Source organism: Pleurodeles waltl, chromosome 1_2 (genome assembly GCF_031143425.1).
Source record: "Pleurodeles waltl isolate 20211129_DDA chromosome 1_2, aPleWal1.hap1.20221129, whole genome shotgun sequence".
Taxonomy (NCBI): domain Eukaryota; kingdom Metazoa; phylum Chordata; class Amphibia; order Caudata; family Salamandridae; genus Pleurodeles; species Pleurodeles waltl.
In genome coordinates, this window is record NC_090437.1 from 505054689 (window position 1) to 505079625 (window position 24937).

The following is a 24937-nucleotide window of genomic DNA, read 5'->3' on the forward strand; positions in this document are numbered from 1 at the left end:
GAAGAGTTATCATTCGATGAATGTACAGATGGTGTGTTTGGCAGACCAGTACATCTCCCCTGTGAATGCCAAGTTCACTGGCTCAGTGCATGACGCATACATCATGCGGAATAGCAGCATCCCTTACGTGATGGGTCAACTCCAGAGGCACCGTGTGTGGCTAATTGGTGACTCTGGTTACCCCAACCTGTCATAGCTACTGACCCCAGTGAGGAATCCCAGGACAAGGGCAGAGGAACGCTACAATGAGGCCCATGGGCGAACTAGGAGGGTGATCGAGCGGACCTTCGGCCTCCTGAAGGCCAGGTTCCGGTGCCTCCATATGACAGGTGGATCCCTATTCTACTCACCAAAGAAGGTGTGCCAGATCATCGTGGCCTGCTGTATGCTTCACAACCTGGCTTTGCGACGCCAGGTGCCTTTTCTGCAGGAGGATGGTCCAGATGGTGGTATTGTAGCAGCTGTGGAGCCTGTGGAGAGTGAAGTCGAGGAAGCCGAAGAGAACGACATAGACAACAGGAACACAGTAATACAGCAGTATTTTCAGTGGCACACAGGTAAGAATCCACACAGGCATATTACATATACTTAACCACTACTACGTCTCTACTGTCTGTCCTTTTCCCCCAGTGTATGGTAACTGAGTTGTGACTTTCCCTTCCGATTTCAGAGATGTGGGCCCCACTGCGTGACATCTGCTTTGTTTCCCCATGGACTACAGCTGTGTGACAGTGGTATGTTGGCATCACAATGTAAATATGCATTTTGGCACAGTAATCTCTAATACATTTGTACTAAATCACAGCCAGACTCCAGAATGTTTTGTGCAATAACTGTGTTTATTTTTGTGCTCTATATTGGTGGGTTGTTGCAAATCGGTGAGGGATGATGGTGGAGGATTGTCCATGGCAGAGTCCAGACTATTATTATCACAGGTGCATTGTCCAAATGGCTGTGGGAAGTGGAGCAGGGGCAGTTTAAGGATGGACAGGGTGACAATGTGGGTCAGTGGGATGACAATCAGGGAGGTATCCTTTGCTGGCGGGGGTCTTGGCATCTTACTCTGTCTTCTTCCTGGATCTCAGGGCCCGCTTGCGGGGTGGTTCTCCTTCTGCAGGGGGTGGGGTGCTGGTGGCCTGTTGGTCCTGTGGCGGGGCCTCCTGTCCACTAGCGCCGGCAGAGGTGGTAGGCAGTTCTTGGTCCATGCTAGTGTCAGGGGCCCTTTGTGGTGCCACAGTGTCCCGCAATGTGGTGACTACCTGATTCAGAGCCCCTACAATGGTGCCCAGGGCGGATCTGATGGTTCGTAGTTCCTCCCTGAACCCCAAATACTGTTCCTCCTGCAGGAGCTGGATCTCCTGAAACCTGGCCAGGACCGTCGCCATCGTCTCCTGGGAATGATGGTAGGCTCCCATGATGGAGGAGAGGGCCTCGTGGAGAGTGGGTTCCCTGGGCCTGTCCCCCCCTGTCGCACAGCAGCCCTCCCAGTTCCCCTGTTTCCCTGGGCCTCTGTCCCCTGGACCGTGTGCCCACTACCACTGCCCCCAGGGCCCTGTTGTTGTTGGGGTGGTGGGTTAACCTGGGTGCCCTGTAGTGGTGGACACACCGCTGATTGACGTGTCCTGGGGACAGAGGTATGGGCCCGCTGGGTGGGTGCTGTGCTGTTGTTCCCAGAGGGGGGAAGGTCTGCTGTGGCCTGTGGATGTCTGAGGGGAACCGACTGTCCCGAGGTCCCCGATGGGCCGGGCTGGTCATCTAGATCCAGGTCGACAGACGTGCTGTCATCACTGTGGGCCTCTTCTGGGGGTGGAGTGGACATTTGTGGACCCTCCTGCGCGGTGACGTGGCGTTCGGGTCCTGCAGGGGTATAAATGGATGGTTATTGCATCTGTGTGTGCCATAGCGTGCAATGGGTGGGTGCCCGTGTACCCCAGTGCTGGCATTCCTGTGTGGGGGCTTTTGTGACGGTGGTTTGGGGGGGGGGATGGGGATGTGCATGCTTTGGTGATGGGTGTCCATGCTTTGTGGTCGCATGCAGGGCTTGGGGTTGGGATGGGTGGGTTGTGATGGTGAGACATTTGCAAGGAGTAGGTGTGATGGGGGTGAGGGTGAGGGTGGGGGTATGAGTTGGCATGCTGGTGGGGTAGGGGGGATGAAGTTGTGAAGATGAGACTTACCAGAGTCCATTCCTCCAGATACTCCTGCGAGGCCCTCAGGATGCATGATCGCCAAGACCTGCTCCTCCCATGTTGTAAATTCTGGGGGAGGAGGTGTGGGTCCGCCGCCAGTCCGCTGCACGCGATGTTGTGCCTGGATACCATTGAACGCACCTTCCCCCGTAGGTCGTTCCACTGCTTCCTGATGTCGTCCCTATTTCTTGGGTGCTGTCCCACTGCATTTACCCTGTCGACTATTCTGCTCCATAGCTCCATCTTCCTGGCAATGGTGGTGTGCTGCACCTGTGTTCCGAAGAGCTGTGGCTCTACCCGTACAATTTCCTCCACCATGACCCTGAGTTCATCCTCAGAAAACCTGGGTTGTCTTTGCGGTGCCATGGGGTGGTGTGGGTGATGTGTGGGGTGGATTGTGTGGTGCTAAGTGTGGTGATGTGTATTGGTGTGTTGTGTGAAGTGCGTGGTAATATTGCTGGGTGAAAATAAAATGTGCGTCTGGGTGCTCGGATCTCTATTTCTCTGTGCGTGGCCCCGATTCTGGAGGAGTGGGGGTTTGAGGGTGATGTGGGTGTGTGTTTTATATTGTCTTGGGTGTGTGGGAGTGGTGTTTGTATGTGTATCAGGTGTGTGTATTTTGATTTGTCCAATGTGGTTGTATTTTGTAAGTGTGTGTGTATTTTGAGCGCGGCGGTGTGTACCGCCAATAGAATACCGCGGTTGAAAGACTGCCGCATGGATTCGTGTGTCGTGATAGTGTGGGCGTATTTCTGTTGGCGTGACGGTGGAGGTTTGGTCATCGCCAGTTTCTCGCTGGCCTTTGGTGTGGCGGACTTTTGTGGATGTCTGTATTTTGGCAGTTTGCCTGTTGTGGGTTAGAATGACTGTGGCGGTTTACCGCGGCCGCGGCGGTATGTTGGCGGTCTTCTGACAGCGGTAAGCTGATTTTACCGCCAAGGTTGGAATGACCACCTTTGTCCCTCTACATTCTGTCCACGATAGTCTGATATTACAATATTCCATAGTAGAATTGTGGTACCTAACTTGTGACAGAATCTGCCATGGCGAAATTTGCTAATCAAAGGTCTATGTTGTATGGAACTCGGAGATTCCATGATTAAACATTGCTTCTGGAAGGCTGAAAGGATGTGAGTAGTGACACCTAGCCATGTTTAAGGAATGCAACAGCTCATGAAAGTTGCTGGCTGAGGAACATCACAAATCGAAGTAACACAGTTGCGCAACCTTTTCGCACTGCAAACGTTTGTTTGTCATACATATGAAAGGATAGGTGGGAGCTTAAAATATGCCCTTTCAATTCTTGGCTTTTCAGCTGTTATTTCTTATGAGTATTGTATCAATAAAAAAACTGCATCCTTTCATAATTGCTATTCAAGGGCTTGCAGCCATGAAAGAGGCCTGCTGAGAAACAGCATTACTATCCTTGCAGACACGCGAAAACATTAGTTGTCAGACTTAAAGAGTGCTTTTGATGCAAAAACAGTCGAATGTGCAAGAACTAATTTCACTATAAAATGTACTTGAACCTGGATGAGAAGTGCTGTTAGCTTCCTCCTCTGCCCAGCAGTGTGATCAAGCGTAATACAGACTGGTTTAGCCCTCACATGTCCCCCATAACTACGGCCCTGAGCCACACCAGTGCATGAGTGGGAACATCCAGCAGCACATAGTTATGAACATAACACCAAAGAAATTATTAGCCTAAACACGGTTTCAAATCTATCCACCAAAATGGAAACAAAGCTGGTGGATAGCCTGCAGCGATCCATGAATTGCTACAAAGAAATAAAGAAAGAGCACTGATTCTCAAGCACTTGGAAAATGTCCAGAACGTGCCCCGGTTGCAATGAAGTGTCATTAGGAAATTGTTTTTTTAATATTTTGGAGCCATTCTTTTTTGTGTAGAGCTGATTCTAACTTCAACACTTGTAAAGAAGTTAATAACACCTACGTGATATGCCCTTTGTTCTTTTCAATCGGTTTTTAGCATCTCTTCAAACCTCTGATTAAATGTTAATTGGCGTTTCCAAGTTGGAGAGGTAGTTAAGTGTCTCTATAATTATGCACAGTGTACATAGGTCACACATGATCATGCTTCCTGATTCTTAGCACCGCACCCTGCAGTTCATTAGTTTTTTATAGTTATCTTTACTCATTGTGACATTGCAATTAATTAATTCATAGTATAACAGAAAGACAAAATAAATCAACTTAATTTGTGCAACTTTTTAACCATTCGATCATGGAGAAATTGTTGACGAAATCAGTAGATTGGAAAAGATTGGGAAACAAGTGGCTTTTTTCTGCAGCATTTTCAACAGCAGTACAAATACGTACAACTATAAATGATCTAATGTAGCAGTTCCATGACTCCTGCATAATTATTTAGCAATTATTGTTTATTGTTATAAATGTTCACTGTTGTTGTTCTGTTAACGCGTCCCTTTATGTCAATTTTATACACATTAGGACTGGTTTTAGGCCGATGAATCTTTTGACCCAATGGTGAGACACCGCAGGACGAGATAACTGATCAATATGTCAAGCAACATATCAATGACGTTATCAATATTTATCACCACAATATACTTTACTTTGGATAAAGACATTGATTAGACTGTCGGCACAACCATGACCTTTCAGTCATGAATAACCACACCTTATTCGAATTTTGTGAATTTTATTCCCTATTAATTACAATCTAGTAGTAGAAGTCTCAATCTCAAAACCAAGAAGCAAGAGAACATAGTCACGATATGGCAACTGTGATAAGACTTTGATAATGCAACGATCACAAATATAAAAGCACCAACATAAAATAAACATATATCAGAGTTCATAGAATATCATATACGTCTCAGTTCAGCATAGCACAATGTCAGTCTCGTCTATTTGTGTCAGTCAGGGTGATCGCCTAGCCTAACCACTGATTAGCATCAGCATGTTGGACTTCATGCAAAATAATTTTGAACACCAATTTAGAAAACATCTAACTACGGTCTCTATTAAAAAATACAGCAGTTGGTACCTAGAAAGGAAAAGCAAACAGACAAATTACAATAGCATTGTCATAATTACCCTCCTCGGAATAAGTCAGCATACAGGATCAGTCTTCGTCTTCAGGACATCAGTTAGATCGCCGTCAATCTACTTCGTCTAAGGGACAGGGGACACTTCCCTCATAAGGAGGAAAAGTGTAAAATGGCAGTCTATGGATGAGGATGGTTTATTTAAGTCTCAAATCACCAAACAGAGTGACAGAGTTTCTGGATGCAATCAATATCATTCCCTACCTAGTTCTAACGACCCTTCTGTGTCATGAGTTTTCATCCCTTTTTCGCAATACCTTCCCCCAAAATTCTATTGGATATTCACTATACCCCACTATCTTCAACCTATCAAATTATACATTAGGTAATCCAAATTGTCACCCTACGATAATTTATAACACTTTGATTGTTCTTCATAATTGACGTCTTCGGAGGTGGCACATCCGGTGTGTCTTGTCACCATATTGGCACGTTCCTCAGGTCAAAAGTTCTCTTTCCATGGTCAAATGTCCTTGAATATTTCTACTTTTGTTGCAAATTGTATAAAGTCCATTGCACAAGCAGCTAATATGCGGATGGGAACAAATCATTATGGTTACATGAAACGAAGAAAAGAACAAGTGCTGGGTCATGGACCTTTACGAGTCAGCACACTGGAAAAACAAAAATTATGCTTTAATATGAGAGTTAAACAGCTAAAGCTTTGACTCACGCTAACTTAAGGCCTATAGGATTTTCAATGTAATATTGTAAATACTAATATAGGTTTGATTAATCATATCACAAACAAGTTTACTCATTATTGTCATTAGTTCAGTTTATCATAGTCATAATTCAAATGCACGTTAAGCAAATAACTAATTATTGTCATTTTCTATGTGCAGCATTGTCAAGCATTTCAAGTTTAGCATAAGTAATATTTAACTACACTCTCTCAGTTCATATCACCGAGCCCTACTCTTCAGTTTTACATTCAGTCAGAGTCCTTCTTTAGAGAAAAAAACTTACCTGAGAAGGGAGAATATCGAAATTTTTCCATTTCTCCACCCACAATTTCTTGAGTTTTCTACTGTAGTCACACCTTCGTCAAGGATCCCTACCCTCTGTTACACCTACTCATTTCACTGATGAAGGTGTGACTACAAAGCCCTTACTCTCCACCCTCTGAAGGTCATCAGCACCCCTGTAGTGGATGCAGCTCATCACTGGTCAATAAGAGCTTTTACGTGATGCATGCATATAATTTATGTGTTTGCCACGTGACTGTCAGCATGTTCTTCTTGATACCTTAAAGAAAGGGGGAGTAAACTGATCTTGACTTGCCCTGATGGGGCCAATAGTATAGGGCTGAATCATGTTGGCCTAAAAATAGGGTCACAGAACTAATATATCCTTAGAACCCTATACCTGGTGATTTTAATCCTTCCCATCCACACCGTTATTAGTCGGATACTTAGGTGTGGATGAGAAATGTTTAATTGGTAAACCTAAGAGCTCCCAGAAATATGGTCATGCACACCCTGACTTTTAGGGGTTAGGGTGAACCCATTGATGAAGAATGCCACTATTAGAGTGGATAAGGGTTATGCATAATAAGGAATTTTTGTTCCCTCTACTTACCTCCTTTAGTAAGGAGTATATGGGGTTGGCACGTTTTTCTCCTTACAAGGAATTGTTTCACCGAAGCATAGAGGGATATGAGATCTTTTAAGCTGCTCTTAAAAGGTCTTTTGCAATATTTTATGGTTCAGGATTGTTAGGACTCCAAGACATAAAAACCTTTTCTTACAGAAGGCCTGAAAATAATTTATTGTTCTAAAGTCCAGATCTTAATGAAATTACCTGACCCACGGATTTGGTGCAGTCTCACTTTTGAACATCTTAAGATGTAGAGGCTCATTTTCTCCGGCATCAGAAGCAGGTAATATCCCACTGTGGGGGAATTTGTTTCCAAAGGTGTCAATCAATACTACAATTATTTGTAAGCCTCATTTCGAAAAGTAATTTTCCCCACAAAAGGTACACACAGGGCCCTATAACATTGAAAGATGGTCAATATGGATAAAAGCCCTTGCCCTATGCACATAAATGAGAATGATTATGAGGGTACAGAGGACAAAGAAGCTGCCAACTAACCTCAGTTGCTTTCTTCACTTTTATCCATTAGACAAGCTCTAAAAAACCTACACATATATGACCTCAACAGCCTGGCCTTTAGGTATCATTCTACTTTCCAGGAATAATTCCTGAATATTGTCCAGACTGCTACTATGAGTGTTTAATTAATTGGAGTTGTTTCTAAAGTATTGAACATTATGTTGGTCATCTGCTGTAATAATTTGCCCATTAAGGCAAACAACTTGGTACTTTCTGATCCATCCTGCACAGCTGAAACTATGATGAAAACTCAATGACAAAGTCTGCATTATGAAAGGCATATTAGCATTTTTGGAAGGCTTCAACCCTCTTCTCATTTGCATCAGCTGGTGTGTAGCCCCTACTGCTCCTCAATTGTGAACAGGCATATTGAGTAATAAACAATCTATCATTTGAACACTAGCCCTCCCACTTGTTACATTTTCCATGCAAACCAAAGAATCATCAGCTTTTGGGATTTGCAATTCAATAAGTACCATACCTTGCTCTGTCCCAGGGATGCAAGCCATGTGGCCCAATGATTCTAGAACTGCTCTGTGGTTGCTTCTTTACTCATTTAGCATCAAATAAAAGTGGGGCAGGCTGGTCATAAAAAGGTTCACATTTCATACTAATATTTGGAGTCCCCTACTGATATCCAACATTACATTTCAGTTGTAGGTTTTCACTCTTCACATATCTATGCCGCAGCTTAACAAAGCGATAAAACAAGTGAAAAAAGTGAAATACAAGACTTCTAAGAAAAAGCCTATGATGACAATTACAGTGTAATCAGTTGCAGTTGAGATTGAGCATACTCAGGATGCTGCCTGCTCCCTGTAGCTGTGGCTTCTGCGGTCAAACTCACTCTAATCAATTAATCTTCCTCCCAAGTGGCTGAAAGGGATGAAATGTCTTTATGCCAAATCTGCACAGAAGGTCCAAAATTAATCTTCACTGCAGTTGTGAAGAGCCCTATCTACCTTCTGTACCTCTTGAAGAGTATTCTCTCTGTACTTCTGCCACATACATGGCTTACCTTAGTTGATACAGTGGTAAAGTCCTGCCTCAGCTACTACAATAGCTTCCTTGCTTTATTTCTCAAAAATGTCTGTAGGATCTCCAACTTTATGGTGCAATAGAACTTTAGTTTGAAGTATTCCAGCCTCATCTCAAAAGCAAATTCCTGCAGTGGCATACAATTAAGGACTAAGGGTGGACAGGTTTCTCCGTCAAAACGGTGATGGATAGCCCATCCATCAAAACATAAATCCAAAAGGATTCAATGGGATTTATATTATGTCGGATGGGCTACCTGTTGTGATGCAGTAACCTGTTCACCAAAATCGGGCCCTAAGTGGATGTCAAAGCCTTGTGTCAGACTCTTAATGCCCTTGAATCAGTATATTAATCCAAATAATTTACATCTTTTGAATGACTAGATAGCTAGGTTCAGTCCCACAGAACCTACTGTAAAATGACATGCAAACAGTTTGTGTGATGTCTCCCTCTCATAGCAAGTATGGTGAAAACAGGCACAAAAGAAGGATCCCATCTAGATATACCTGCACTCCATAATGTGTTTTCTCTCCTTCTCACATGCTCAATTAAGCCTTTAAAGTCCCACTAGCTGAAGAAACATATAAAACAGTACTGTATGATAAGTTTGGTATATGGCTTTAAGTTAATGGCCCTACATGATAAGCCTGTGAGCACTAGGGAAAGTGGGTCAGTCTCACAAGTAAATAAACATGTAAAAACTAGGGAAGTAACTGTTCCCCAGTTTGAATAATCAAACCCGAAAGTGAAGAAGATTAGACCTACCTGATTAATGCCCGTTCCTTAATGAAGAATAATTTAGAATTTGCTGAATTCATGAACACTAAATACCCTGACTGTGTAATGGTAACAGAAAGCTGGGCTTAAGAATCTTTGAAGGCAGATTTAATAGAAGCAGTGCCCCCGGCTAATCTATTCTCAAACAAGATAGGGAGGGGAGGCGAAGACGGGTTTTGGCCATTGTTTATTAAAGCAATTTTTTACTTCTCAATGGAAGAAATCAAAGAGTCTACTCTACATGAAGCATGGAATTTGAATCTTAAAATTCCTCATACTGCTTTTTTCTCTGGGTTTTTGATCTACCATCCTCCTGGATCTAAATCCACTTTCTCTCTGGAAATAAGGCAACTGATTGAACCTTGCTTAGACAAATTCAATTGCTCAATTGTAGGTGATTTAAAAATTTTTATTTGGAGAGTTCAATTAATAGGGACTTAGCTACTCTTATCAATACCCTTGCTAGTTTTTGAATTAACCAATTAGTCAAAGTGCCTAAGCATTCAGCAGGGCATACACTTGATGGATTTTTCCAACAATGCGTTGATGAAGGTTGAGGAAATTCTCCCAGTAGGCTGATCACATCATCTGGCTTTTGGTTTCTCACTGTCGTGGAATTCCCCTAGGGAGACCTATAGAAGTTTGAAAAATACATTTGTAAGTCTTAATTAGAAGGGCATGTCACTGATAGTGTTCACAAACACCATAAACAGAAATATTTTCACTGCTTGGGAGGATGATAATTTGACCACAGATGATATTTCAGGGTGGCTAATTATGGCCTTGGAGAAAGTTGCTCCCTTTACGATTAGAGAATGCTATAAGAAAACACCTTCTTTTCTTTGGTTCTTTGACCACCTTAAATCATTAAAGTAATCCTGTCAGCGACAAGAACGGGTCTGGCACAGAGGCTATGACCAGCAGGAAAAAAGTAAATATAGATCGTGGATCAGAGAGTATAAACAGACTATTGTTGGGCAGAGTTCTAAATTTTTCACCTAGACAATTGCTAATGCTCCCAACTCCTCTAGAAAGTTATTTGAAATCATAAATACTTTGGCCTCTTTTAATACTCTAAACCTATGACCTCAGTAGAGCCAACTTTCAAGAGATACTAGAGTATAATGGTAGGGAAGACACTGGAGGAAATCAACCTTCCTACTCTTGCTTCAAACTTATAACAGAGGAAGAAACTGTACACTATCTTCTAAACTCCAAGTCAGGATTTGCGTTTGAGTCCTGTCTACCAGACATCTTTCATAAGGCCACTCAACCCATTGCTGGGCCACTAACATCCAATATAAATCAATCCATTGCATTCAGTTGTTTCCAGAAACTATGGAAAGTTGCAGAGGTTAGACCACTCCTAAAGAGACCTATTCTAGACCCGAAAGAGCTGAAAAATTACAGGCCCATGTCTCCCCTCCCATTGCTGGCAAAACCTTTGGAAAAACATCCTAATAGGTAAATGATAACCTTTATCAAGGACAATGAGCTATTAGACCCTCACATTTTGGGTTTTATGGTACAAAAACTACCTTGTTCTCAGTGGTTGATAACATCAGAATGATAGTGGATGTGGGTAAGGCTTTGGCATAGATCTTGCTGGAACTGTCCACAGCCTTTGACATGGTCTCCCTCGCGGTCCCCACATCTCACCTAGCTCAGGTCCATTTTGTGGGCAAGGCCCTAAATATCCTGAGATCCTTCCAAATGGGCAGTGAATATTGGTCAGCTCAAGTCAAAACCCTTCTCTGTTCTTTGTGGGGTCCCTCAGGCTTCCTCACTATGACCCACGCTATTCAATGTTTATGTCAATGAATTAGCCAAAATTACTTGATAATTTGATCTCCAGGTCCTCTCCGATTCTGATAATACACAGATTATTGTTTCTATGTCAGGGGATGCAGAGGCTAGAGACATCAATTTTAACAAGTGTATAAAAGCAATTGTCAGTTGAATGAGAGAAAATTGTCTTAAGTTAAATGCTGAAAAGAGAGAGGTGGTCATTTTTGGAAATCAATTGTCCACTTGGAATAGGAATTGGTGGCCTGAGCTGTAAACAATTTTGGGGTCAAAGTGGGTGATCATCTTTCCTTGGACTCACAAGTAAACAGAACAATATCCTCCTGTATCAACTTGACACAAATATTACAAAAAGTCTTTCCCTATATTTCACAGTGTGAGTGCAAAACAGTTGTTGTTGTGCTAACTTTGTTTAGAATCGATTACTGTAATATCCTGTACATGAATAGCAATAAGCCCTCCTTTATGAAATGCCAAACTGCACAGAATGCAGCAGCAAGTCTTATTTTTGACCTCACCAAGCATCAGTCAGTGGCTGCTAAATTGATCAAGCTCCACTGGCTGCCCACTGACAAGAGAGTCACCTTAAAAGCCTTGTGCATTACACACAAGACATTGCATGCTTTAGGACCTCATGATATTAGAACAAAATTTCAGTGGTACCAACCAGTGAGACCTCTTCATTCTACTAAGAAGATACTGGTAGTCATTCCTACATTTCAGATGGTGAGATAGGGAGGAAGATCTTTCTCTATAGCCACAGGCAAAACTGTGGAATTCTCGTCTTCACTATTTGAGTGTGATGGAAGATCATCTGACCTTTAGAAAGGCATTAAACACTTGACTATTCTCTCTCTAGTCTGATTTTACTCTTTGCTGATCTGTTTCTATTTCTTGCCTCAAGAATGTGTTCATGGACTGTAGCACCTTGACACCAATTGGTATTTGAGTGTTTTATAAAGTTATTTTCATTTAATTTCATTGCCTAATAACTATAATTCTGACTAAGATTGTCAAATTAGATTTCTAATTTGGGTGTTTAAGTCCTAAATTGCATATTACCGAACATTATATTAATTGCTGCCACCACTTCAGATATATATATTCAGCTTCTATGCCATAAGAAGTCACACAAAACATGATTGGCAATGAGGTAAAAAAGGTTACCCTCTCCTTAGACAAAACCAAACATATACCCAGAACCAAATTGTTTATTTTATTGAGTTCAAAGTACTGGTTATCAATATTTCACAAGTGCCTGTAGTTTAGCCTCCTAGTATGGTTGCATGGCTAGTCCCATTCTAACAGGAAATTTCTGGAAGTGCAGAGAGTGCCTTTTTGGAGAGTATGTTACTAGTAACGATAGATGTGGTTTCATTATATACTTCAATTTCACATGAAGTGGGGATTAATGCAGTGAAATTTTTTCTGTGGCAAAAAAGTATTAATTTCCTAAAACACTCTGAGTTGCTATTAGAAATGATAGAATTATGCCTCAATAACGCTATTATTTTTTTTAACCATCAGATCTATAAACAAGTCTGTGGGACAGCGATGGGAGTGTCCTTTTCTCCTAGCTATGCTAATCTCACGATGGGGTGGTGGGAGAAATGCATAGCTTGGAGTCAGGAGAATGACAAATATATAGATAGAGTGGTCATGTGGTTACGATATATAGATGACTTATTCCTGATTTGGCAAGGAACTGTGGAAGAATTTGAGGAATTCTTTGATATTTTAAGTAAAAATGATGTTGGATTACAATTTACACATAAGATAAGTGAAAGCTCAATTGAATTCCTAGATGTATCTGTGCATATTGTAGATGGAGAATTACAGACCACATTACATAGGAAACCCACAGCAACCAACAGTATCTTTCAGGGAACGAGTTTTCACCCCAGTTCACTGATCAAAAGTATTCCTTATGGGGAGTTTATTCGTATTAAAAGAAATTGTTCAAATGAACAAGATATGAATGAGAAATTTGATGAGATCAGACAAAGATTCCTGAATAGGGGATACATATTGAAATGGATTAAACAGGGAGAGATGAAGGCAAGAAATAAGACCTGAGAACAGGTGTTGATGAAGAATAGAAATGCATCAGATGAGTCTAGGTTGGAAAAGAATGAGATTAGATTAATTCTTGATTATAGTAAAGAAAACCCACAAATTGTGAAAATATTGAAGAAATACCGGCATTTGATTAAAAAAGACAGTGACATTGGACAAAGAGTGGGCATTTGCCCCTCAATTACATATCAGAAAGTGCCATCTTTGAAGGATATGTTAGTTAGAAGTCACCTAGAGATACCAAAATATCCCAACTGGCTATCAGAGGGCAGTAAGGGTTTCTTTTGCTGCAGGAAATGTAAAGCATGTAGAATTGGATGTAATAAAAAGGCTGTACTAGATTATAGAGGCAGAGAAATTCAAATTAGAGAAAGAATTACATGTGAAACATCTTTTGTGGTATATGTGTTGGAATGTCGATGTGGTCTGAGGTATGTAGGGAGCACTGTATGCCCTTTAATAAAGCGTATTTTAGAACATATAAGAGCGGTGCGTAATGAGGATACTACATATGCAATGACTAAACATTTAAAAACTCACTTGGAACTCGATTGGCTGTCCATGAAATACTATGGTGTTGCAACAATACAAAAGCATGAACGGGATGGTGATAGGGTTCAAAGATTAAGACGGTTGGAATCCAAATACATTATTAGGTTAAAGACTAAGATGCCATTTGGGATTAACTACGATGAGGAACTGTATTGTCATCTATAAGCTTGATTGTATAATATGGATTAATTCCCACTGTCAATGTAAAAAATGTAATGGAGTACATCAATTGAAATAAGTGAAAAGGTAATTGAGAAAGTTTCCTGAATATTCGTCAAACAGTGCCAAAGATAAAGGCAAGTCAAAAAATGCTTTTTCTATGGAACCACATATGGCCCTGGGGAATGCCGATTTCTGCTATGTCCCTAGGTGCCCACCCCAGGGACTTACCTGTTTGCTGTGGCAAGCTTTCAAGCTGCAGCCAAGCTGCAGACCCACTCAGGCTTTCACACACCCACTCACAGACCCACTGACACCCTCATGCAGCCACTCACAGACCTGCACAGACACTGATGCACCCACGAAGACACTGATGCATGCACCCTCACACCCAGACAGAGACTCTCACAGCCACTCTCACCTCCAGGTACATCCTCTTGCACCTATTTTCACATGCAGGGAGATAGGCTGCAGCTAACTCCTGCCACACACAGCCAAAGGGCTGTGTGTAGAGTAAGGTTGGGTGGTTAGAGGGGTTGGCTGCAGGGAATGGCTCCAGGCCAGGCCTTGCAGGCAACCCCTGCTGCACATGGGCAAAGGCTGTGCACAGTGCAAGATGGATGCTTATAGGGGGTGGCTTCAGGTTCTGACTGAGGGTGTTAGCAACCAGGTTTTGTCCAGCTGTCAATATAAGAAGAACAAACGAAACGTAAAATGTTCCACCCTGTCCAAATGTTGCATAGAGTAGACATCTGACTTGGGGCCTTGACACACACTGAACAACAGCACATTTCCATTCTGGCAAAGAGTAGTGATATTTTGTCCCCAGTACTCAGCAATGAGTATTCAACTTCTCATTGTAAAAACCATGATTGTGCAATATAAAAAACATGCTTGTGAAACTGTGTAACTCATACACAGTCACTGAAAATGGCACTCAAATTATATTGTTCCACTGTAAGAAATTATGTTTTTGGTTGAGGGTGCGTAAACCCTACCCAAGCTACAACCACAATCCTTATCATGGTGAATCACAAAAGTCACTAACTTGTTCTTGACACTCTGGTAGCTTGGCACACATGCAGTTAGGCTTAATTTAAAGGAACTGTGTTATGTGTTTTGTAGCACAGAAACAGTAATAAAGTGAAAACACAACAGAATAAAAATCTCACACACTCGAAAAAACAGAATAAAATGTAATAAAGCAAATGACACAAAAATGAATGAAATCCAATCACTTGAGCCAGAGATGTGAATTTTTTGAGTTTTCAGTGAAAAATAGTGCCTAAGATATCAATGCACCAACTACAGGCATCTAGTTATGCTAGACAGCAGCAAAGTCAAAAGTTATGACCAACCATGATGGAGCACAGTTCGGATTCAGGAGGTGGATTAGGCCCGGTCTCGGCTTAACTTTGAACATAGAAGAAATTTTATAGAAAAGTGTCTGAGATGGTATTGTTCAGTAGGACAAGGCATCCAGTGGTGTTTTGACGTGGAGGCATCATCGTCAAGGAGCCACTGGAGGAACTTACAGGTATTTCTATGGTCAGACTTTGTAACTGTAATCTCCAGCGAATGAAGCCACAGGTTGTAGCCAACAAGAGTTCCACAAGGCTGGAAACCCATTCAGAGAGATCCACCTGAACAGGATTTGATGTTGCAGAGAACAATGTAGAGGGAGCTACTGTGAAGTCGGACTGACCAACGATGCACCTAAGGCCCTGTAACAGGTTAGCTGTTATGGACGGCCCCACTACACGTGTGGGGCTGATAGACGAGTGCCCCGGGGGCACTTCGGAAAGTGAAGCTGGTTATGGGAGATGCGTCAACCTGGAAGAAGTAGCTGATTACGGGAGACGCGCCAACCCGGAAGAACAAGCTGAGTATGGCTCTAAAGGGGAAGAGAGAAGGTTCGGTAGGACACCGGCGCGAAGGGAGGAAGAGTGCGAGAGACCGACATATGAGGAGGAGAGCGCAGAGGAGAAAACAAAGACCATTTACGAACGCAGGGGCGGGGATTAGAGGAGGCGAAGAAGGCCCAGGAACCAGAGTTCCTAACCAAATCCAAGCCACCGAGTAAGGACGACATCAGGACGTGGTTAATGCAGGCACAGGGATATTTACAATATCCCTGGACCTATATTAGGAGCAGAAAGGAGGGGGAGGAAGGGAGTAATCTGAAAGAAACATAGGAAGGAGTGGGAAAGTCTTATTTAGAAGGCTTCTTTCCTATGCACACCACGAGCATCAGGCACTTAAGAGACATAGGATTTTCACTTTACAGGCACAGACCTCACCGGCCCTACTCTTCCTTTATCCTTTCCCCCTACCACCAGGTATAATTAATTTACTCCAAAGAGGAATTATACTTACCTACTTTTTACTCTTTTCCCTCTTTCTCACCGATGTCCATGGTTCCTGTGGAACGGGATTCCTGAGAATTTGAGCTACACCTACAAGAGGGAAGAGAGAAGAGAACAATATAAACTACATTCCAGAGAAACAGAAAGACTCAAATAAACTAAAATCAATAAAAGGAGATATTAACATTCTAGCTAAGAAAAATAATAAGACCTTTTTGTTTTGTTTCTTCTTATAATTGACAAATAAAGACTCTATACATACACCCACGACATATTCGCTTCAGAAGTGGGATTTAGAGCCATATAATGTGATTGGGAATATGGAGAACAAACCGTCCCTTGAAGATATGATTCAACAAATTGAGGAAGGACAGAGACATCTTCAAATGGTATGGGAGGAACAAGTACGAGAAGCGCGGAATGATAGAGAGCCCCTGAAAAACACGTTAAAGAGTCAAGCCACCACAATTGCTAACAATCAATTGGTACATGAGACCGCTCTACAAAAGTTAACAGACTCCATTGCTACCACTAGAGTACACCCTAACGTTCCTTGTTCAGTATTACAAAAATTCCAAGAAAGGGAAGACCCTGATGTGTTTTTTACTAATTTTGAAAGGGTTGCATCTTCTGCCAACTGGCCCCAAGACTGATGGGGCCAGTATGTAGCCCCCCTATTGACAGGGACTTTACAATAGGCCTACCAGGCAGTAAATCCCGGAGGTACAACACCTTATGTTAAGATAAAGAAGGCTATTTTAGAAAGAGTTGGCTATGATACAGAATACTATCAAATAAAATTCCGAAAAATGAAGTGGAGTTCCATGGAGAATCCCAGAGCTCTTTATTATAGGGTACAGGATTTAGGATTAAAATGGCTGGGCCCAATCAGATCTAATAGAGAGGACGTCATACAAGTAATATTGTTATAACAATTCTTAGAAGCCTTACCCTTGCAAACCCATAACTGGATAAAAAAAACACCCAAATGTCACTACATCCACAGCTATAGTGTTAGCCTGTGCATTTCATAGAGCTCCAGATTTTAGAGCTAGTCATCAAAAGGGACAGTCTCCTGGTGGAAGAATGCCTTACAATCCACAAATGATGAGAGAGATAAATGAGAGCCCCACTACTCATATACCGGATAGAGAACCAAACCAGGCCCCTCAGTGTTATAGTTGTGCAGAATGGGGGCATATCACCCGTAATTGTCCTCACAGAGTATCCAAGCCCGAACTGATGGAAATAGGTGTTACCTGAGGAAGGGTGTTATGTACAAACCGAGGAATGTCCCAATATATGAATTATATGTTGATCAACAAAAAACCCACTAGAGTGTTAGTGGAATCTGGGTGTAGTCAATTGGTAATTAAAACAGATTTAGTAGCCCGAGAATAAAAAAAACAGATATATTTGTCTCAATTTGTTGTATCCATCGAGAAATGAGACATTACCCCTTAGCCGAGATTCAATTGGAGTGGAGGGGAAAAGAAGAAATCATATTGGTAGGGGTAATACTACACCTTGTAGAAGAAGTTATCATAGGAACACACTACATTGCTTTTCCTGATTTATTAAATGACATACCACCAAAAGAGAAACTGGATCCATGGTTATCAGAAGCCCCATTTGCCCAGACACATATTGTTTCGGGTAAGGAAAAGGAGAAATTAAGTAGATCTGAAAAAAGGGAACAAAAGAGATTATTTCATTTAACCATTAATTCTCCTTCTTTACCTTTAACCCTGGCAGACAAACCTGTCCTGGCTACCATACCAACCTTCCGAGCTAGTCAACAGGACAATCCCACTTTACAACATGCTTGGACCTCAGCACTTACAGAGAAAACTGGACAGGTAGGTCCATATTTTATCACTCAAAATGGGTTACTATATAGGGTGCCACGACATAATAATCTGGAGAAGAAGCAATTATTAGTACCCAATCACTATCGTAACCAGGTATTACTTTTAGCCCATGCTCAAGTAAGAGGTGGACATTATGGAAGAGAAAAAACTGAAGAATATCTCCTCCGGCGATTTTATTGGCCTGGATGTTTTTCAGATATTAGGAAGTTTTGTGCACACTGTCCAAAATGTCAACTAGTTAACGCCGGGACAGTCAGGAAAGCCCCCTTCTACCTATTGCCAATTATTGATATCCCTTTTTCTCGGGTGGGTATGGACCTTGTAGGTCCCTTAACCCCTTCATCCAGAGGAAATATGTACATTCTTGTGCTAGTAGATTATGCAACTAGGTATCCAGAGGCGATCTCTCTTTCCAGCATGACAACCAAGAACGTGGCACATGCCAAGATCGGATTCTTCTCCCGAGTTGGGTTTCCTCGAGAATTACTAACAGGTCAAGGCACCCCATATATGTCTCCGTTGATGGCCCTAATATGTCAACTATTGGGTGTGAAACATCTTCGCACGTCCGTGTATCACTCACAAACAGATGGTTAAGTGCAGAGATACAACCAAACCATTAAAACAATATTTAAAAAACCCATAGCTGACTCTGGACGTGACTGGCATGAAAAACTACCATTAGTGTTATATGCCATAAGAACTCATGTACAGGCCTAACTGGACATAGTCCCTTTGAGCTTGTTTTTGGTCGACAATCCTGAACCTTAATAGATATGGCCGCTGAGAGTTGAGAGGAGAAAGAGACAGAAGATAAAGAGATACTGGAATATACACAACAATTAAAAGATCAAAAACAAACAGTCTTGGAAGATGTTAGAATACACCTAGCAGAAGCTCAGTTTACACAAAAAAAAAATATATAATCGAGGCGCAGCTTTACGAAGCATTAAGGTGGGGGAAAAAGGATTTGTACTTTTACCTAGTTCTTAAAATAAGTTATTGGCAAAATGGCAAGGACCGTGTGAAATATTAGAACAGTTAAACCTGTCACATATCACCTAAACATTTCTGAATCGCTTAGAGAATCACAGATCTATCACATCAACTTGTTAAAGAAATGGGAAGAACATAATACCTCCTTCCTATATCTAGAAAATGGATATTTCATAAATAAGATGAAACCCCTAGACATTACTTTATGTGCACAACCAGATAATTCAGGAAAATGGCTTCCTCAAATGAATCCCCAGATATTCCCTGACCAACAACAACAATTATTAGAGATCCTAGAGCAGAATAAAGGTATTTTTTCTTTAACTCCTGGAAAGACCTCTTTGACATATCACAAAATCAATATGAAAGAAGGGAAAGTAGTCCGTCTTAGGCCATATCATATTCCTGAACCCCGTAGGACATTGGTGGAACAAGACGTACAAACTATGTTACAAATGAGTATCATTGAACCCTCCACCAGTCCCTGGTTTCCCCGGTGGTATTGGTTCCCAAACCTAATGGAACAATCCACTTTTGTATTGATTCTAGACAGTTAAACAGTCTATCCGATTTTGATACATATCCAATACCAAGAGTGGATGAGTTAATTGAACAACTGGGGAAAGCCCAGTATATATCCACTTTGGACTTAACAGAAGGGTACTGGCAAATACACTTAAATCCCAAAGATAAGGAAAAGACGGCCTTTTCTACATCTTCGGGGCTATACCAATTTACTGTTCTCCCATTCAGCTTACATGGGGCTCCAGCTACATTCCAACGCTTAATGGATAAATTATTAAGACCTAATCCAGGTTATGCAGCCGCCTAGTTAGATGACATCATTGTATATAGTGAAACGTGGAAAGAACACCTCAATCATTTATTAGGAGTCTTCCATACATTAAGGGGAGCAGGATTAACCGCTAATCCAGAAAAATGAAATCTGGCCAAAGAGTCCATTGCATATCTTCGATAGCATATTGAAAAGGGACATATAGAACCACAGCTTGACAAAGTAGAAGCTATACTCAAAGCTCCCCCTCCTCAAACAAAACAAAAAAATTAGATCCTTTTTAGGGTTGGTTGGTTACTACCGTCCATTTATCCCTAATTATTCCACCATAGCAGCACCTTTAACCAATCTCCTAAAAAATGATCAACCCACTAAACTTAAAGGACTCACTGCCACACAGTTTAAGAGTTATGAGACATTGAAACAGTGCTTAACCACCAAGCCGGTTTTGCGTTCTCCTTATTTTTCGAGACCTTTTTATTTTCAAACAGATGCATCAGATGTAGGCATTGGGGCGGTCTTATTCCAGAAGGATGACGATGAGTTCAATCACCATATCGTCTATATAAGTAGAAAACGATTACCTTGGAAAACGCATTACGCTGTGAGTGAAAAAGAGTGCTTAGCCATCAAATGGCTATAGAATCTTTACAATGTTATTTGCTTGGACATCCATTTGTTTTAATTACTGATCATGCTCCTCTCACATGGCTGGCTAAGAATAAAGATATGAACTCGAGAATTCTACGGTGGTTCATTGAACTCCAACCTTTTATGTTTCAGGAACAGCACAACCCAGGCAAACATTTGGTTACAGCAGACAATATATTTAGAAATCCCTTGATATCAGGACTCGATCAGCCCCCTTCCAGGGTAAGCGTATGTAACAGGTTAGCTGTTACGGATAGATGAGTGCCCCGGGGGCACTTCGGAAAGTGAAGCTGATTACAGGAGACTCGTCAACCCCAAAGAAGTAGCTGATTACGGGAGATGCGCCAACCCAGAAGAACAAGCTGAGTACAGCTCTAAAGAGGAAGAGAGAAGGTTTGGGAGGACGCCGGTGCGAAGGGAGAAAGAGTGCGAGAGACCGACATCTGAAGATGAGAGCGCAGAGGAGAAAATGAAGACCATTAATAGCAGCAGTGGCGGGGAGTCAGAGGAGGCGAAGAAGGCCCGGGAACCGGAGTTCCGAACCAAAGCTGAGCTGCTGAGTAAGGACAACATCACCACCCGCCTCGTCCCAGGAGGGACGTGGCTAATGCAGGTACAGGGATATTTACAATATCCGTATACCTATATTACGAGCAGAAAGGAGGGGGACGAAGGGAGTAATCTGAAAGAAACATAGGAAGGAGTGGGAAAGTCTTATTTAGAAGGCTTCTTTCCTATGCACACCACTAGCACTCGGGCACTTAAGAGACATAGGATTTTAACTGTACTGTCATAGATCTCACCGGCTCTACTCTTCCTTGATCCTTTCTCCCTCCCACCAGGTATAATTAATTTACTCCAAAAGAGGAATTATACTTACCTAATTCTTACTCTTTTCCCTCTTTGTCATCGATGTCCATGGTTCCTGCGGAACGGGATTCCTGAGAATTTGAGCTACACCTACAACAGGGAAGAGAGAAGAGAACAATAAATACTACATTCCAGAGAAACAGCAAGACTCAAATAAACTAAAATCAATAAAAGGAGATATTGACATTCTAGCTAAGAAAAATCATAAGACATTTTTGTTTTATTTCTTCTTATAATTGACAAATAAAGAATCTGGGGGTCATTACAACATTGGCGGGCGGCGTTGTAACCGCCGTGCGGCCGCCAAAGCGGCTGCACTCCCGCGGTCCCCATTACAATATCCCCGCTGGGCCGGCGTGCGCAAACCTAGTTTACGCCCACCGGCCCAGCGAGGATGCAGCCGCAACATAGGAGCCGGCTCCTAATGGAGCCGGCGGTGTTGCGCCATGCGACGGGTGCAGTAGCACCCGTCGCGCTTTTCACTGTCTGCTATGCAGACAGTGAAAAGCTGCAAGGGCCCTGTTAGGGGGCCCCTGCACTGCCCATGCCAGTGGCATGGATCAGGGGATGGATTGTTGTTATAACTGAGTTGAGCCCCTTATAGTCCACACAGAACCTGAGTTATGTGGTGGCACCTGGAGGAGCGGCGTTTGGTACCATTACCACTGGCTGGACCAAGGGCTCAATTAGCTCCAATTCAAGCATGTTTGACACCTCATCCTTGATGCTAGCTCTCACCGTATTAAATGCCCTATAAATCTTGTTCTTCACAACCATGCTGTCCCCAATATAATATATTGGGTACACAAATGTGTGAGCCCAAGGATTATTAAGAACAAAGTGGTAAACTGCCCCAGCAATGAATGACAGCCCCCTGCTGCTCTGAGGCCAGGTTAGGAGAGAGGTTGGCACCTTCCATTGACTTATCCTGCTCCTTGGAAGATAGGTCAGGGAGAGGTTTATCATCTTCTTCTACCCCATCATATGCCACTAGGAGCACGGCGATTTTAAACCTCTTATAGTGCAATTTGAGCTAATTAACATACAGGACCTTTAAGGGGCTCCTCTCTGTCTTGAGGTCCACCAGGGAAGTGACCTCCTCCTTTCTATCCTTCACCTCATAAGGCCCTGGATAGCAGTCTTTGAGGGCCCTTGTCTCCTCTGGCTCCATAACCCACACTTTTTGGCCAGGATGAAACTCAAGCAGAGTGGCCTTCTAGTCGTTTCAGTGATTCATTACCTCCTTACAGGCTTTCACTTTCTCAGAGGCCTTCTTATGAAAGTGCTACACCTGATTCCTGAGGGCCAATATGTAGGTAATTGCATCCATTAGGGCTGTTGTTGGGAGCTTGCTCCCACCCCTTCTTCACCAGATTGCAACGTCCCCTAACAGGATGACCATACACGAGCTCTCATGGATAAAATCCATCTTCTTACTGTAGCAGTTCCCTTTAGGCAAAAAGAAGACATGGTTAGAGGACATCTCGCTTCAGCATCATGGTCTTTGGCAGGCCCATAATCATACCTTTAAAGGTCTTTTTTGAACCTCTCAACAAGCCAATTGGTCTGAGGGTGCTAAGGTGTAGAGAACTTAGAAGTTATCCCACACTCATCCTACATTGACTTCATGTTAAAGGACTTGAGTGTGTCCACTTACATTGTGTTGTTTCTTTTTGCAGTGTGTTACAAACTTGGCTGTCAATTTCCCCAGTTAGATCTAACTCCAATATTTGGTAATTTATACAAAAAATTGCACAAGCATGTAATCATATACTCAATTGAATCAGGGGCAGATTAAAAGTGTGACTGGGGGAGGGTACTCCATACGGATGGTGGAGGACGTTGCACCCAACCATCCAGAGGGACCTTTGCCCATCAAATCTAGAATTGTCTACCAGCCCCACTGACAACTCTCAACATTGATGGGAACCTCCGTCACAGCGATTTCTCTGCCAATGTTGTAAAAGTTCGATGGATAGTTAGGTCAAATAGGATTACCTCTTGTCGAACTTGTACAAAGTTTTTCATTTTTTAAAAAGAAAGTCCCAAATCGAGGGTATATTTTTGAAAAATGAAGAAATAGTGACCCCTGCACCATGGGAGTTTTCTCCTATGGTGCGGATGGCATTATCTTTTTTTCTGTCCTGTACCCTAGGTTTTACCTGGCAGTGACGGACAGCAAATAAAGCCATCCGATCATCCCTCTAAATTGGGTGGAAAGTAAGATGGCTAACCTTTGACGGCCTATTTTCCACTGGTCCCTCAGAGGAGTATGTCGGAGAAGCATTTGGAGTAGGCTCCTTTACCACATATTTTTGTTCTATCTGCCTCTAAATTGGTCTGATAGACCATGCATTTGGTGGACAGGGTGCTCCGTTGCAACTGCAATAGAACACACTCTCCACTGAACTGTAAATCTGTCCCCAAACTTTGCAATTTGTCTGTGAAGACTTTTTTAATGTGTAGCTCATTCCAAGATCAGGTTCAGTTCTTGCTGAGGTGAACCTATAGACCCTACAAATACCACAGAGATGGTCTCAATGTAGTCTAGATGATAATGAGTATTAGGCTGATTAGATTGATGGTTTATTCACTTTTTTATGCCTGGAATGAATCAGATGATACTTTATTGTTTTATCCCTTTGGTAAGAAAACACAGCATTGTGCCACTCACACTAAGAATATCCCAGTGCAAGCCATTGAATTTTTAAGTGGTTTGAAACAAGGAATAAGTGTTCACAAGAATTATTTGTTCCATTTTCTCTTTAACATCGGTCTCTAAAACTACATAGCTGCTTTTGTTTCTAGCCCTTTTCCTGAATCTTTGCACAATTTCTTAAGGATAGTTTCTGGCCAGTTGTTTGTTAGTAATGTTCTCAGGTTGCTTGTAGTAAGTTGTTAGGTTTGCTAAGTTCCTGTGAATATGCAATAATTTTCCAACAGTTAGTTTTTCCTTCAGAGAGCATGGTGGATTTCAAACAGAAGGAAAGAGTTTTTGTCAACGGATTTAGTGTATACTTCATTGGTAACTTTCCCACTCTCAGCCATACTGAGAAGTTCAGAGCTCTGGAAATGGGATCAGTTTATTACCCAAAAGCTGTGTAAACCGCAAATGGGGATAGCTTTGCTTTGGGGTCCGAAGTTGCTTGTGTTCCTATTTAGAGGCAGATACGACTGGACTGCTTTTAATTGCGTAAGGTGGGTTTCTTTTGAGAATGACATACTAAGTAAATTAATTATAGTCTAAGTGTTTTCCAGTAGCTGAAAATATTTCCAGCATTTCTTACCTCACCTTGTTGTTTTTGCAGTAGACGCTCTAAGTGTGATGGGTGTGCCCAAATGTGAGCCCCACGCTCACTGTGCCATCGGACTCAAACTATATCTCACTGAAGAGACCTAAGTAGGTTGAAACCAGTCTTGGGTTGCTTGTGTTCCTATCTGGAGGGGACTTGGCCTGACAGCTCAAGCTGGACTGTTCTTATTGGAGCAGGGCCAATGCAGATTTGCAGATGGAGGGTATGTGTCTAGAATGGCACAGTGGGCAAAACCAATGGTCAGAAAGTGACCATCAGTGATTACC